This window comes from Scyliorhinus canicula, chromosome 2 (assembly GCF_902713615.1).
Source record: "Scyliorhinus canicula chromosome 2, sScyCan1.1, whole genome shotgun sequence".
Lineage (NCBI taxonomy): Eukaryota > Metazoa > Chordata > Chondrichthyes > Carcharhiniformes > Scyliorhinidae > Scyliorhinus > Scyliorhinus canicula.
This window is the reverse complement of record NC_052147.1, coordinates 268,006,271-268,021,810: the sequence shown is the minus strand read 5'-3', so window position 1 is coordinate 268,021,810 and position 15,540 is coordinate 268,006,271. Positions and strand designations below refer to the sequence as shown.

At 46.3% G+C, this 15,540-nt stretch overlaps 1 pseudogene; it reads left to right on the top strand.

The window, feature by feature from the left end:
* The first annotated feature begins 245 nt into the window (after nt 1–245).
* On the top strand, nt 246–9,699 carry LOC119962329 (annotated as a pseudogene).
* The last annotated feature ends 5,841 nt before the right edge of the window (nt 9,700–15,540 follow it).

Sequence of the window (15,540 nt, the reverse complement as noted above, 5' to 3'; positions counted from 1 at the left end):
CAATTTTGAAGGCCGCTTGCAGCCGATATTATTAAAAGGCGGCTGCTGCGGCTGTTGCGCGCAGATTTGCATGATCGGGAGCGCCGCGACGGACGACTCCGTGATGCTCCCGATTTAGAATGTAGGGTGCTAAGGAGACCGTATTGAGATGGTGCATTACTGAGAAAATCTGTTCATTGTCCCAATGATTGTTCTGCATAAGATACTGAAAATAATTGTGACAATTTTCTACTCTCAAAGACAGAATGGGGAAAAGAAGTAAGTTAATTGCAATCATTCAAAGTGAGAGGTATCTGAATCACAGAATTTACAGTCCAGAAGGAGGCCATTCGGCCCATCTGCACCGGCCATTGGAAAGAGCACCCTACCTGAGCCCACACCTCTGCCCTGTCCCCGGGACCCAACCCAAACCTTTTGGACATTAAGGGCAATTTAGCATGCCCAATCCACCTAACCTGCACATCTTTGGACTGTGGGAGGAAACCGGAGCACCTGGAGAAAACCCATGCAGACGCAGGGAGAATGTCCAGACTACGCAGACAGTGACCCCAGCCGGGACTCGAACCTGGGAGCCTGGAGATCTGAGGCAACTGTATGAACCACTGTGCTACCGTGCTGCCCGTATCTGTATCCGTATCTGAATCTGTGTTCACTCTGCTAGCCTGATTCCTGGGCAGCACAGTAGCATAGTGGTTCGCACTGTTGCTTCACTGCGCCAGGGTCTCTGGTTCGATTCCCTGCTGGGTCACTGTCTGTGTGGAGTCTGCACGTTCTCCCCGTGTCTGCGTGGGTTTCCTTCGGGTGCTCCGGTTTCCTCCCACAAGTTCCGAAAGACGTGCTGTTAGGTAATTTAGACATTCTGAATTCTCCCTCAGTGTACCCGAACAGGCGCCGGAGTGTGATGACTAATGGCTTTTCACAGTAACTTCATTGCAGTGTTAATGTAAGCTTACTTGTCACAATAAAGGTGATGATTATTATTATGATGATGATGATGAAGCAGTTGCCTTAAAAGGGGAGGTTGAGCAGATTGGGCCTTATCCTCCCTGGAGTTTAGAAGAATGAGAGTAGACATTCTTCCTCAAATCTATCTTAAATGAACACCCCCTCATTCTATGCCCTCTGGTCCTACACTCTCCCATAAGAGGAATCAATATTTACCCCATCTAAACTCCTGAGAATCTTAGGGGCAAAATTCTCCCATCGGGAAACTAGGGGCGAAATTCTCCTATCGGCAGACTAAGGGCGGAATTCTCCACAACGGCTGATGCCGGAGTGAAAACCGGAGCGTTTCACTCTGGCGTCGGAGGCCGCTCCTTGCCCCCTATTCTCCCACCCCCAGGGGGCTAGGAGCGGCGCCGCGACAATTATGCGCGCCGGGCCTTAGTGCCGCGTGAAAGCAGCGCTGCGTAAATTATGCGGCCGGCGCCATGTAAATGACATCACCTGCGCATGCGCGGTTGCCGTCCTCCCGCGGGCACCCCACAAGACATGGAGGATTGATCTTGCCGGGCGGCGGAGGAAAAGAGTGCGTCCTTTAGAGATGCCGGCCCGCCGATCAGTGGGCACTGATCGGGGGCCAGACCCCTACTGAACGGCCCCCTGGTGCTCGATCCTCTCTCCCACCGTGGGGATCGAAGAATTGCGCCCTATCTGTCCCAATCATACCATATCTCATTCTCCTGAACTTCTACAGACCCAACCTGTCCAATCTTTCATCATATAGCATTCCTGCCATACCCAGGATCATCCCAGTATAAACCGCCTCAGTACTGCCTCCAGTGATAAAATATCTTTCCTTAACTTTCCTTAGGGCAGCATGGTAGTACTTTGGCTTCACAGCTCCAGGGTCCCAGCTTCGATTCCCCGCTGGGACACTGTGCGGAGTCTGTATGATCTCCCCGTGTCTACCTGGGTTTCCTCCGGGTGCTCTGGTTTCCTCCCACAATCCGAAGACGTGCAGGTTAGGTGGATTGGCCATGCTAAATTGCCCTTAGTGTCTAAAAAAGTTAGGAGGGGTTATTGGGTTACGGGGATAGAGTGGAAGTGAGGGCTTAAGTGGGTTGGTGCTGACTCAATGGGCCGAATAGCCTTCTTCTGCACTGTATGTTCTATGTTCTACCTAAGGGAACCAAAATTGTACACGTTATGCGGCCTCTATGTGGCCTCACTAGTATTTGTACAGTTGCAGCAACACCTCTTTACTTTTATACTCCATCCCCCTTGAAGTAAGGACCAGCATTCCATTTGCCTGCTGTATTACCTTCTGCACTTGCATGCTGGCTTTCTGGGTTTCATGAACACAAATCACCAAATCCCTTTGTGCTACAACATTCTGCAGCCTCTCTCCATTTAAATGATAATCCACCTTCTCAATCTTTTCTTCCAAAATTAACAATTGCAGGTTTTCCACATTGAATCCCATTTGCCAATTTTCTTCCCACCCCCTTAACCTGTCGATATCTCTCTGTAAACTATTCATATCCTCCTGATAGCCTGCCTTCCCTCCCACCTTTGCATCATCCCCAAATTTGGCCACAGCACACTCTGTTGCTTCCTCAAAATCTGTAATATATAGTGGGTGAAATTTTCTGCCTCGCGTTGCCACAAACATGATGAAGCGTGATCGGCCGGAGAATCAGATGTCCAACCAAATTCGAGGTCCGTCCCCGACGCCGATTTGGGCGTGATGCACCGATCCCTCACTGGGGACGATAATAAGGTTTGCGTCCTGCACAGGTGTCAGCATGCAAAGCCAGCATTTGCATTTATTTAAATCTGATTATCGGGTTGGAGACAGAGTGTTCCACCCTTCCACGATGCTCTGCTCCTCTCAGGGGGAAATCTCACGGGCATTAATTCCTCAAAGTACTTACAAGCATACCATGTATGCGGAGGGGAAGTGAGAGGCTAACAAAAGACTGACAAACTGTTGAAAAATGTCAGGCTTGATGAGGGATGGCTGCCCAGGCCAGGGGGCAGTAGCAAGTAGTGATTTTGTAAAATGGAGTCCAGAACTGTCGAACCCACGATGTGGCCCCCGAATCCCCCAGGCCCCAACACACTATAAGGGGGTTCCTCAGGCCCTCCCAATCCCATGCAGGGCACCCCTCAACCCGATTACCGGCATGCAAAAATACCAGCTTGAGGGGCAGCACGGTGGCACAGTGGTTAGCATTGCTGCCTACGGCGCTGAGGATCCGGGTTCGAATCCCGGCCCTGGGTCACTGTCTGTGTGGAGTTTGCACATTCTCCCCGTGTCTGCATGGGTTTCACCCCCACTACCCAAATATGTGCAGTGTAGGTGGATTGGTCATGCTAAATTGCCCCTCAATTGTTAATAAAAAAATAATTGGGTACTCTAAATTTAAAAAAATACCAGCTTGGCACCCTGGCAGTTCCCCTGCCAGCTGGCAGTGCCACCTGGGAGCCTTGGCAGTGCCGGTCTGGCACCCAGGTGGCACTGTCAGGGGCTAGACTGGCAGTCCCAGGGTATCACCCTGCCCAGAGGGCATGCACCTGGGGACCTCCAATACCCATGAGTGCCATTCCATGTCATCCCCGTTTGCGGAAACCAGCACTGAACGCTCGTCCTAGTTCTCCAAGGTGAGGGAATTAGATCCTACGCCTCGGGTAGATCTCGGGAACGCATGAGACTGGCTGTCTCCTTCAACAATCACTCTCTCCATCAGTGGCATACAGTTGCAGCAGTGTATAGAATCTACAAGATACACTGCAGGAATTCAAGTCTCCTAAGGCAGCACCTTCCAAACCATGACCTCTACCATGTAGAAGGGAAAGGGAAGCAGATGCATGAGGTCACCACTTAATCAAGTTCCCCTCCAAGCCACCCACCATCCTGTCTTGGAGCTACATTGCCATTTCCTCACTTGTCGCTGGAACTCCTTTCCTTCACTTGTGGGTGAACTTATACCACATGGACTTCAGCAGTTCAACAAGCCGGCTCACCACAACCACCTTCCCAAGAGCAATTAGGGGTGGGTAACAAATGCTGGCCTGGACAGAAATGCTCACATCCGACAAAAATAATTTTTTTAAATGCACAGATTCACATCAGGTAATTCATGGGCTGCACACTTATGTGGCACACACTTGCTTTCATATCTGTCTTTACAATATACATTGTGCCATCTCTTTCTAAAAGGTCAAGCATAACAAAGGACATGAGTCAATTAGAGCAGGGTTTTTCAAACTGCGGGGCGGGAGCCATGGGTGGGTCATGGACAAGTGTCGGGAGGGCTGCGGAACAATCGGGGAGAACAGGAGAAGCGTCCAACGGCCACGTCCAGCTTTTAAGAACACCGGCCGCGACTGGCTTTTAAGTTGGGAATGCTGAACATGAGGGACCAGTTTCCAGTGGCATGTGGATGATTTCCTTGCAGTTCACCTCTCCAGCACTTCGGCTTTGGTACTCAACGCCCTCAACAGTGACTCTTACATGTAGCTGGGCCAATACCGTGGCCAGCACTTCCGGGGAAGCCGATATGAACAGGACAAATTACTGAGATACGTCTTCACTCTCTATGTTGGAATCCATCGTTTTACACCACCAAGAAACTGATCTATGAACTCTTCTCATAAAGCGGTGATATTAAGCGAATCATCATGTTTTCGGACAAAATGCAAGAAAACTTCATGCAGATTCTGTTTTGTGAAATATAACACCCTTAGTGATGCTGAACACTGCATGAGATTCATTAATGGAACACGGTTGGATGATCAAATCATCACAACAGGTTGGGATACTGGCTTCAAAGAAGACAGACTGTTTGGGTGAGGTAAATCTGGTGGTCAGGTACATGATGAATAAAGGACAGATTATTACCCTGGCAGAGGTGGATTTGGAAAATTGGCCCAGGTGCAAAGAGTCCCAGAACCAAACAGAAATTTCAGACTTTCACATTTGAGGTAATGAAACTCGAATCTTCATAGAAACCTGGGATTGAAGAATACAGCTGACACATAAATGTCTATAGCTGTGTGCTGTTCATTCTTTTATTGGTCCAATTGACTCTTTGTAACAGTTTCAAAAAAGAAGCCCCAAGTTTCTGAGTCACTCAGAGTAATTTTAGTCACTCCTAATGAAAAGGTCACGCACCCGACACGTACACTGACATCACTGACGTGTATGATTTGGGCGCAAAATCATGGAGGAGAGATTCCTCCATTTTGTAGCTATGAGCAAGCAAGGCAACAGGACTGGGAAGAACTGAAGATGGAACGTTTTGTTATAAGGAAGAGAGGGCCAAAGACACAAGTCACAACTGAATCTGTTGGAGAGAGCTGCGCAGGAGAGTCCACGGCAGGACAAAGCAGTGCTGGTCTGAAATATATAGGGGCCCAGTGCTTCTGGTGAACAGCCTACTGAGAAGAAACTGAAATCGGGAATGAAGGATAAAGATGATTTTTTGAGATATGGCTTTGTTAATTGTACCAAAGCAGATCAGGATTCAAAACCCATGTGTGTTGTATGCAGGGAAGTACTGGCAAATCAAAGTTTAAAACCCTCAAAACTTCAAAGGCATTTGAAGACTAAGAATGGCAAGTTCGAGGATAAACCTCTTGATTCTTTTCAAAGGTTGCAGCGAGAACTTATATCATCAGATTAAGTCCTTAGCAGAAATGTAACATTGAATGACAAAGAAAGTGAAATTGCGAGGAACAAACAGGCTCACCTGTCGCATTAAAGGTAAACAAAAGTGGTGGGTCACGAAGGTTGGCCGGTCGGTAAAAGTGGGTCCTGGGAAAAAAAGTTTGAAAAATACTGAACTAGAGGAAGCCCCTCAGGATAGGAGCCTTAACTTTTAATGAGGACCATTGTGTCCTACCTGATAACTCTGGTAGGCATTTTCAACTTTTTATTGTCCGCTTTAGTCAAGTGTTGCACTGTGAGAGGCAGTTAAGGTCCTCAGAGTTTACTTTTTTGAAGTTCAACCAAACAGCCATCACTGCAAAGATGCTGAATATGGTGTTTTTCCTTTGCAGCATTTTTGTCCTAATTACATATTATACAGGCAAAAACAAACTTAACTGTCCAAATGTACGTCTACGGTGCTGTGAATTATATAAGTCGGTATCTGATAATTAGCTATTAAAATTGGCAAAGCTCCGCGTTTTTGAAATTGCTGTTCTGGAACTCCAAATAATGAAGGCATTTGAGCTAACACCAAACGTAGCATTAAGAGACAAGACTTGTTCTTCTATATTAAATGGTCAAAAAGTTCTTCCTGACCTTCCCTTTGGCAAATCTATAAGTCACACTGCAAACCTGGCTTGATTTGTCAAAACGCCATGAGGCAAATTAGAAAGTGTATTATTCCAAAAGAAAGGATTACTCGGAAGCATCTATCCAAAAGAGACTCTGCTTGAAAAATAACACCAGTTCTGTATTGCTCCAAGTGGGACTTTGCTGGTTGATAGATTGACAAGAAGCTTGCAGATGGAAAGTGTGCCTCATTAAAGGAATGCTACGAAATTCAGATTTATGTCCTGCATTAGAAAGAAGAGAACATAAAGAATTCCATGCAGAGGAAGGAAAAAGGTGCACATAATGAGTCATTAATTATCAATAGTTTGCTCCTTGTTGCAATATTCTTTATTCATCTCCATTGTCCAATATCGCTACCGCGGCGATCTTTCAGTTCCTCCTCCCCGTTATGCTTGTTGCTCTCTGAACCTTCCTCTCTTGTTTCTGCGAAGATCAATCCCCACTGTTTTGCGATTGTGGACAGTTCACAGAGGCGCTGAGGCTCACTACTACCTCCTGCCAGGGATGATATCTTACTGATCCTTTGGGGAGGATGCCGAAAGCATCAGAGGCTAAAATTCCTGCCTCCAATGGTACTAAAGTCATCTCATGCAGCAGTCCCACAATTCACCAGACATGCAACAGGGGGAAGAGGCCATTTTGTCCTTGGGCTGCAATATAACACAAGCAATATCATCTCAACCATCTTACCAGGTAATAATATGAGGAAAATGTGACTCAGCCTTTATCACATTCTACACTATCATCCAAACCAACAATTACCAACTGTGTGGGCAGACACGGCATCACCAATATTTGCACACAGACTCCCTTTCATAGAATCCATAGCATCCCTGCAGTGCAGAATGAAGCCATTTGGCTTGTCGAGTGTGAACCAACCCTCCAAATGAGCATCCCACCTAGGCCCACACCATGGCCCTATTCCTGTAATCACTTAACCTGCACATCTTTTGATACTGAGGAGCAATTTATCCTGGCCAGTCCACCTAACCTGCGCAACTTTGGACTGTGGGAGGAATCCGGAGCACCCAGAGGACATCCACACAGACACAGGGAAAATGTACAAACTCCACACAGACCACTGAAGGCTGGAATCGAACCCAGACCCTGGCGCTGTGAGGCAGCAGTGCTAACCACTATGCCCCATTCTTCAACATCTATTTTCATTGCCACTGCTTTCTGATAAGACCTTTTGAGCTACATTCAGCAATTAAGGAAGTTTATAAACAAATTTTGATATATTTAGTCATCTTAAAAATATTGGGCGCGATTCTCCCAAAACGGGAGAAATCGTAAGGCTGGCGTCAAACCCGGGCGGGTTTGACGCCAGCGCGCCCCTTCCCGACCGGGAACCGATTCTGGTCCCCGGTCGGGGCTAGCAGCCCGACGCCGCAAGCTCCGGCATCACGGGCTTAACGAATTTCGTTAAGCCCGCTTGCCGGAGTTAGCGCCGGCTGACGCGTCATATGACGTCAGCCGCGCATGCGCGGATTGGAAGACTCCAACCCGCGCATGCGCGGATGACGTCATCGCGTATTTGCGCGAAACCCGCGCATGCGCGGGCCGGGATGCCCCTCAGCCGCCCCGCGAATGGATACTGCGGGGCGGCGGAAGGACAAATAGTGCGCGAGCAGCGGGCCCGCTGCCCACCGATCGCGGGCCCATGGCACCCTTGGCACGGCCGTGGTACTGCCGTGCCAATCGGTGCCATGGTTATAAAAAGCGAGTTGTTCCCGCCGTTTTTACGAACGGCCAGACCAGGTCTGTTTGCCGTTCGTAAAAACAGCGTAAAGGGCTGGGACTTCGGCCCATCGAACAGCTGTGAATCGCTGCCGGCCGTAAAAAAACGGCGGCAGCGATTCGTGTTGGGAGTTGGGCGGGGGGGGGGGGGGAGAATAGCGGGAGGGCGGGAAAAATTTCGGGAAGGCCCTCCCGCTATTCTCCGACCTGTTGTGGGGGTCGGAGAATTTCGCCCATTATTCCTTGCACATACGTAATCATTTCTGTTTAACCGGCTGTGTTCCATAGAAGACTGCGAGCCTACAAAACTCCATCTCCGCTTTGATAATTACTTGGCACAATGTCTAATTGGGACCATGCTTAAATAATCAAGGGTCTTCCATTCCACCAGCCACTAATCCCGATCTACTCCTCTATTGTATTTGTTATGGGCCAGGGTTTAGAGAACCCCTGTGTATCATGGAGTTCCCCTGACCCACGGCGTTTACTGGATTGTGGTATGGGGAGCACACAGCCCACTCTACAGGTGTGATGCAGCAGAAATTTAAAAGTAATTTTTAAAGCAAAACAATGTTTATTCTATGACCTCAGTTACCCTTTTTAAAACATACAGTGAACATCTCAGCAACCATAAATTCAAATACACCCCCCAAAGAATACAACACTCTAAGTAATCCTTAAACTTTCCTTTTGACATCCATAAGACAAAAATCCTTTTTACAGAAGCACATCAGGTTTAAATTCTCTACTGAGGGCAGTTATCACTCTGAATTCATCAAATGATCTTGAGATAGTATTTAGATGGCAGAGTGATCAAAATTACACCTTCTTTGGCTGGCTTCAGCTCCAACACGAAACAAAACCAAAAAACACAGACACACCCAAGCTTTTTCTCAAAGCGAAACTAAAAAGCAGAGCCATAGCTCAGCTCCACACACACTCTGACATCACTACAACCACTTGAGCAGACAAACATTTCTTAAAGTGACATTCCCATGACACATTAATATCATATAGCAGCCCGCTTGATTGCTCCTCCTTCCACAAACATTAAAACCCTCCACCACCGGCGAACAGTGGCAGCCTTGTGAATCATCGACAAGATGCACTGCAGTAACTCACCAAGGTTCCTTAGACAACACCTTCCAAACCCATGACCACTACCATCTAGAAGGACAAGAGCAGCAGATACCCGGGAGCCCCACCACCTGGTGGTTCGCCTTTAAGTCACTCACCACCCTGACTTGGAAATATATACCCTTCCTGCACTGTCACAGGGGCACAAAATTCTGGAACTCCCTCCCTAACAGTACAGTAGGTGTACCTACACCTCAAGGACTGCAGCGGTTCAAGAAAGCAACTCACCACCACCTTCAGAAGGGCAACTAGGGATGGGCAAATAAATGCTGGCCCACACAGCAACGCCTACATCCCGTAAATTGATTTTAAAACCGCAAATGCTTCAAAATAATTCGCAGGAACGTTATGGAGAAGAATCTGACACTGAAACACTTAAGACGATGCCAGAAGAGGTGATCGAGGGCTTTTTCACAGAGGAAGGCCGTGGAATGATGATCAGAAAGGGGGAAAGATCGAATGAGAGATTCAGGGAACAACTTCATAGTTTAGGGCCCGGGCAGCTGAATGCACAGCCAGCAATGATGGGATGACTGAAATGGAGGATGCACAAAATGCCAGAATTGAAGGAACATCGAGACCTCAGAGGAGTGTAAGAATATCACACAATCAATCCAAAGTAATTACCGTGAACATGGATGATGATTTTCGACAGTGTTCACAGAACACCAAATTCAAATTATCCCAGAAGGTAATTGTGGAACCCTGACTATCATCATTCTAGATACCAACTGAGATGCCTACCCCCCCCCCCCCCCCCCCCCCCCAACCACCCATCTCCCATCTTCCTCTTCAAAAAAGGTTGTTTTAATTAGCAGTGATATTTTCATCAAAACCAAACGTATTCATATCGTCTATTTGTAGATGTGGCGTTCTGAATTTTTTTTCCGTAACCTTTAAATGTCAATTATTTTCCACTTTCCTCTTGCGTACTTGGATAGAAAGCAGATGGATAGATATTCCTCCTGCTTCTTACCTCCGAAAGGTTCAATTTTTCTATGATATTTATGAAATATTTTGCATTGTGTTCAGTCTCTTAGAAGTTACTTTTAGGTATCCCTGACTCAACCTTTATTCTATCGAAACCGTTTGGTAATTTTCTACAAGTCACTTCTGCCATGTGCCCGTTAATGTTTGGACATCCATATTGAATTGTAGTAGAAGGGTCTGGCACAAACCTAATGCAGGAGTGATTGCAGCTCTGCCCGCACAATGATATATGAAGGCACAAGACCTAAACCTAGGGTCAGTGTGGTTTTGGCCAGGCGCCTAGGATTTAGATAGTTCAATACAGTGTCCTTTACTTTATGTTTGTATATAGTTACATGTAGACTTTCTTTTAACATTTGGAAGTCTACCAAGATTTCTTTAACAGACACGTGCTGTAATCAAAACCTTCCCAACATGGTGGAAGCTCTGGACCAAAACCCTCATCCTCACAGAATTGCTGAAAGATTAAGAAAAGGGACATCTTAAACAGATTCTGAACTAAAGGAAGATGCTAATTGAAGCTACCGACACTGATAAAATTCACCAGAAGAAGCTCAAGAGGGAAGAGTTGGCAACTCACGGCAGAAGGTCTACTGCAGCAGAAAACTCCACACAATTTCCTTTGGAAGTCCAACGTCAGCACGAAGATTTCATAACCTATAAAGGTGAGCTAAATCCTTTTCACTTCCAGGCTGCAGGCAGTCCCTTTCACTAATTCAATCAGAGGCGCCGTTTGAACAAACCTGTTGCTAATCCCAATTCCATGACTCTGAGCCTCTGAGTTGAACAGAAAAACAAAATTAGTAATTATCTCACGCAACCCGTGAGAACATCACTGCCATCTGATTCCTTAAAGAGTAAGCCTGCGGTTCATTCAATGTTACGCGCAACACAAGATCATCGATTAAATCAAGTTGGGAGACCGCTGACCCTCACAACCATTGCTGAAAATCTTTTGGCCTGTCGCACCCTGGCGCCATTTTGCGAAGGTCACCAAAACCAGCAGGTGAGGGAAATCCCTTGTTCTGCAGAGAATGGCTAAATTGAAACCTGGAAGTTCTAAAGGCTGTACTTACACTTATAAATTCTTCAACATGGATCACAATTCCACACTTCCAACTCCACTCTCCACTGGGACTCACCCAGGGTCCAGACCTATCACAAAAGTGGAGTCTTTCGAGGAAAATAATTTTAGGATAGAATATTGCTTCAGGTTTAACATTAAGCAGAACAAGCAAACAAACTTCTTTACTCAATGGGGCCAATTGCGGACAACGTTATTGCATTGCAGGATATTGATGAATGATCCACTACATTTGAACATGTTTTGACCTTTATTTCAACTTGAGATCCAAATATTAGAAAGAGCTAAATCCAGTCAGGGAATCCAACTGCACGGGGGACCAATCTATTCCTTCATAAATGATCTCCATAGGAAGAGGAGTGTGAATATTGGGATTTCAAGTCTGAGCTTATCCAAGACAGAACCATGATGGTTTTTACTGACGAGTCACTTTCTGACCGGCAGCAAGCTGACGATAATCTAACCCTAGACAGGGAAATGCAGCCATGTGCACAACACAAGACAGTCCCGAGGAGAGAGAATATAACATGGGGACAATGAGGTTGACGGGTGATCTGATGGAAGTCTACAAGATTATGAGGGATATGGACAATGTGGCTAGTCAGAAGCTTTTTCCCAGGGTGAATTTCCCAAGAGACAATTACTAAGGAGCATAGGTTTACGGTGTGAGGGGCAATGGAGATGGACGAGGCACACTTTTTACACCGAGGGTGGTGGGAGCAGCCAGGGGAGGTAGTGGAAGCAGGTACGACAGTGACTTTTAAGGGGCATCTTGAGAAATACATGAATAGGATGGGAATAGAGGGATGTGGTCCCCGGAAGGGGAGGGCGATTTAGTTCAGATGGACAGCATGGTCGGTGCAGGCTTGGAGGGCTGAAGGGCCTGTTCCTGTGCTGTACTTTTCTTTCTTCATTCTTTGTTCTAAACCAATGTTCAGTCCATCTTACCAGGTCACAAAGTTGCTGGGACAATTCAAGTCAGAGAAAACAATTCCTGAACCCCCCACCTCCCGCAGAGCGACCATGCCAGCGCTGCGGTGCGAATGCCCTCACAGGGGAGACCAATGTCCTGTGGGTAACAGACAGGGACACTTTGCTGAACCGTGCAAGTCAAAACCGCAGCACTGCAAAGAGAGCCCAAAGGTAATCCATGAGATCAAGGCCGCAAAACCAGAAGACACGCAGCCATGCTTCTTGGGTGAAGTTAGATGCTACTCTCAAACACTGACCTCCTGGTAAATGGTCATCTAACAGTTTTAAATTAAATTCAGGTGCTGGCACAATAGTCCTCTCAGATAAGGAACCATGGCTTAGAGATGTCTGGCTTCAAACCAACGCTCTACTTTACAGAGCAAGGGGCACCTGACGCTGAGCCATCAGCATGATCCTGGAACCACTGAAGTGCGGCAGGAAACAAATCTTTGAAGTGATGTATGTCATCTGTAACTATCCTTCTTCTCTCCCGGGTAAAGACGCCTGCATACCCTGGATCTCCTCCAGACAGTGGAGGATATAGACTGTTGTTAACCAACCAGAACAGCATGCTCCTGAATAGAAACATAAAAAATAGGAGGAGGCGGCCATTCGGCCCTTCGAGACCGCTCCCCCATTCATCATGATCATGGCTGATCATCCAATTCAATGACCTGATTCAACTTCCCCCAATATCCTTTGATCCCCTTCGCCCCAAGTGCTATATCAAACTTCTTCTTGAAATATACAGGGCGCGATTTAACAGGAAAAACCAGAGTCGCGTTTTGGGCTTGTTTAGTGGGATGTTTCTCAGCACCTGCAGCGCTGAGAACGATCCCGCTATTAAACGGGACCCTGTTATTTTTGGCCTCGATGAGGAACGGCCCACCGAAGTCACACTTTCTTCAATTCCTGACATTCTGATCTCTCAAACCCACACTCCGGCCTCTGGATCCCCCACCACCAACTGCCCGAAACTACCCATTAGGGGTCTTCGAGCCTCCCCTCACCACACCTCATAAGGGCAGGGCCGCTGGACTCAATGACTGGCATGTGTAAACTGGGCACTGTCAGTCTGGCACCCGGGCACCACAAAGCTGGCAGTGCTAGCATGGCAGACTGGTGGCACTGCCAAGGTGCCAAGATGGCATTATTCCTTTGCTGTAGATCAGGCCAGGGGTGCCCTTTGTGAGTGGAATGGGGTGCAGGGAGCCTGAGGACCCCCTTATCAGTGCATTGAGGCTTGGGACATTTTGAGGATCATGTTGGGGGCTCGGGAGATGAGGACGCCATTTAACAATGGCTTCCTGATCTCTCCCTACAATGAGGAGTTCTGGCTGTAAGGAACCTACATTTGTTTTCCCAATTTTTTTTCTCGCAAATCTATAGAAATATTTACAGTCAATTTTATATTCCCTGCAACCTTACTCTCGTATTCTATTTTCCCCTTCTCAATCAATGCCTTGGTCCTCCTTTGCTTAATTCTAATCATCTCCCAATCCTTAGGTCTGTTGTTTATTCTGGCCAATTTTTATGCCTCTTCCTTGGATCTAATGTGGTCTTCAATTTCCCATGTAAGCCATGGTTTGGCCACCTTTTGCATTCTACTTTTGCACCAGACAAGAATAAATAATTGTTGCAGTTCACCTCGGCGCTTTTTGGATGAAAATCGCTTATTGTCACGAGTAGGCTTCAATGAAGTTACTGTGAAAAGCCCCTAGTCGCCACATTCCGGCGCCTGTCCGGGGAGGCTGGTACGGGAATCGAACCGTGCTGCTGGCCTGCTTGGTCTGCTTTGTAAGCCAGCGATTTAGCCTTGTGAGCTAAACCAGCCCCTTGCTAAACCAGCCCCTTGCTAAACCAGCCCCTGGATGTTTGTCTTTGCATATCCATCATCATCCCTTTAAGTAATATTTTCAATCCATCATAGCCAACTCACACCTTAGACCATCGTAGTTTCCTTTGCGGCGATTGAGGACCCTTAATCAGAATCAACTACATCACTCTCCACCTTGATGAAAAATTCTATCATAATATGGTCGCTTATACATAAAGGGCCTTGCACAACTAGATTGCCAATTATCCCTTTCTCATTGCGCAATACCCAGACTGGGATGGCTTATATTCTAGTTGATTCCTCAACATATTGGTCCAGAAAGCCATCTAGTATACAGAACAGGAACTCCTCCTCTTCGGTATTGCTACTACTTTTATTTGCCCCATCTATGTGCAGAATAAAATCAACCATAATTACAGATGTTCCTTTATCGCATGAATCACTAATTTCCTGTTTAGTGCCATTCCCAACATCAGCATTACCATGTGGGTGTCTACGCAAAACTCCCACTAATGTTTTTGCCCCTTAGTGTTTCTCAGCTCGACCCAAACAGATTCCACATCATCGGAGGTAATATCCTTCCTCACTATAGGGTAATTTCTTCTTCAACCAGCAATGCAACTCCATCGCCTTTTCCTTTTTGTCTGTCCTTCCTAAATACTGAAAACCCTGGATGTTGAATTCCCATCCACTGGTCATCCTGCAGCCATGTCTCCGTAATCCCACCTGTATCATCCCCATTTACATCTATTTGCATGCTTAATTCATCCACTTTATTGGGAATTGTCCACGTGTTATGCACAGAGCCTTAATGTTTGTCTTTTTAGCATTATTGGTCCTCTTCACACTATTTTTCACCGAGGCCCTGTTTGATTCAGACCCTTGATTTCTCTGCCTATCACCTTTCTTATTCCCCTATCTATCTTTTGTTCTTGTCCTCGATTCCACCTTCCCGAACTCCTCGCATAGATGCCCATTCCCCTGCCATTTTAGTTGAAGGCTTCCCCAGCCACTTGAGCAAATTCTCCCACAAGGACATCAGTCCTCGTGCTGCCTAAATGATCTAGGACGAGAACACAACAATTTGCAATTTGTAAAACTGCGAGGAAAACATATTTCACTACAGGAGTTATAACACTGCCCAATAGATACCTTTTTATGCAAAAATAACCTTTAATTTACACACAGAATTGATCACATTAGCAACAATGTAACCATGTAATAGTTGACAGTTAAAACAGTTCTTAAACGAAAGGAAAAATTTTAACATAGTCCCTATACTTGCAACTACATACATATTCCAATTAAGCAAATCAATATATAAATTGATTTTATAAATAAAGTTAACACTTATAAATAAAGTTAACAATCAGGTTTATGTGCTTTTCTCTGTGCAAAGACTTTGGAGAGAACCATTCAGGTGTGTCATGTGAGAGTATCTTTAAGAAATGGGTGTTTATAAATGGATGTGTATATAAATACCTGTAGTGA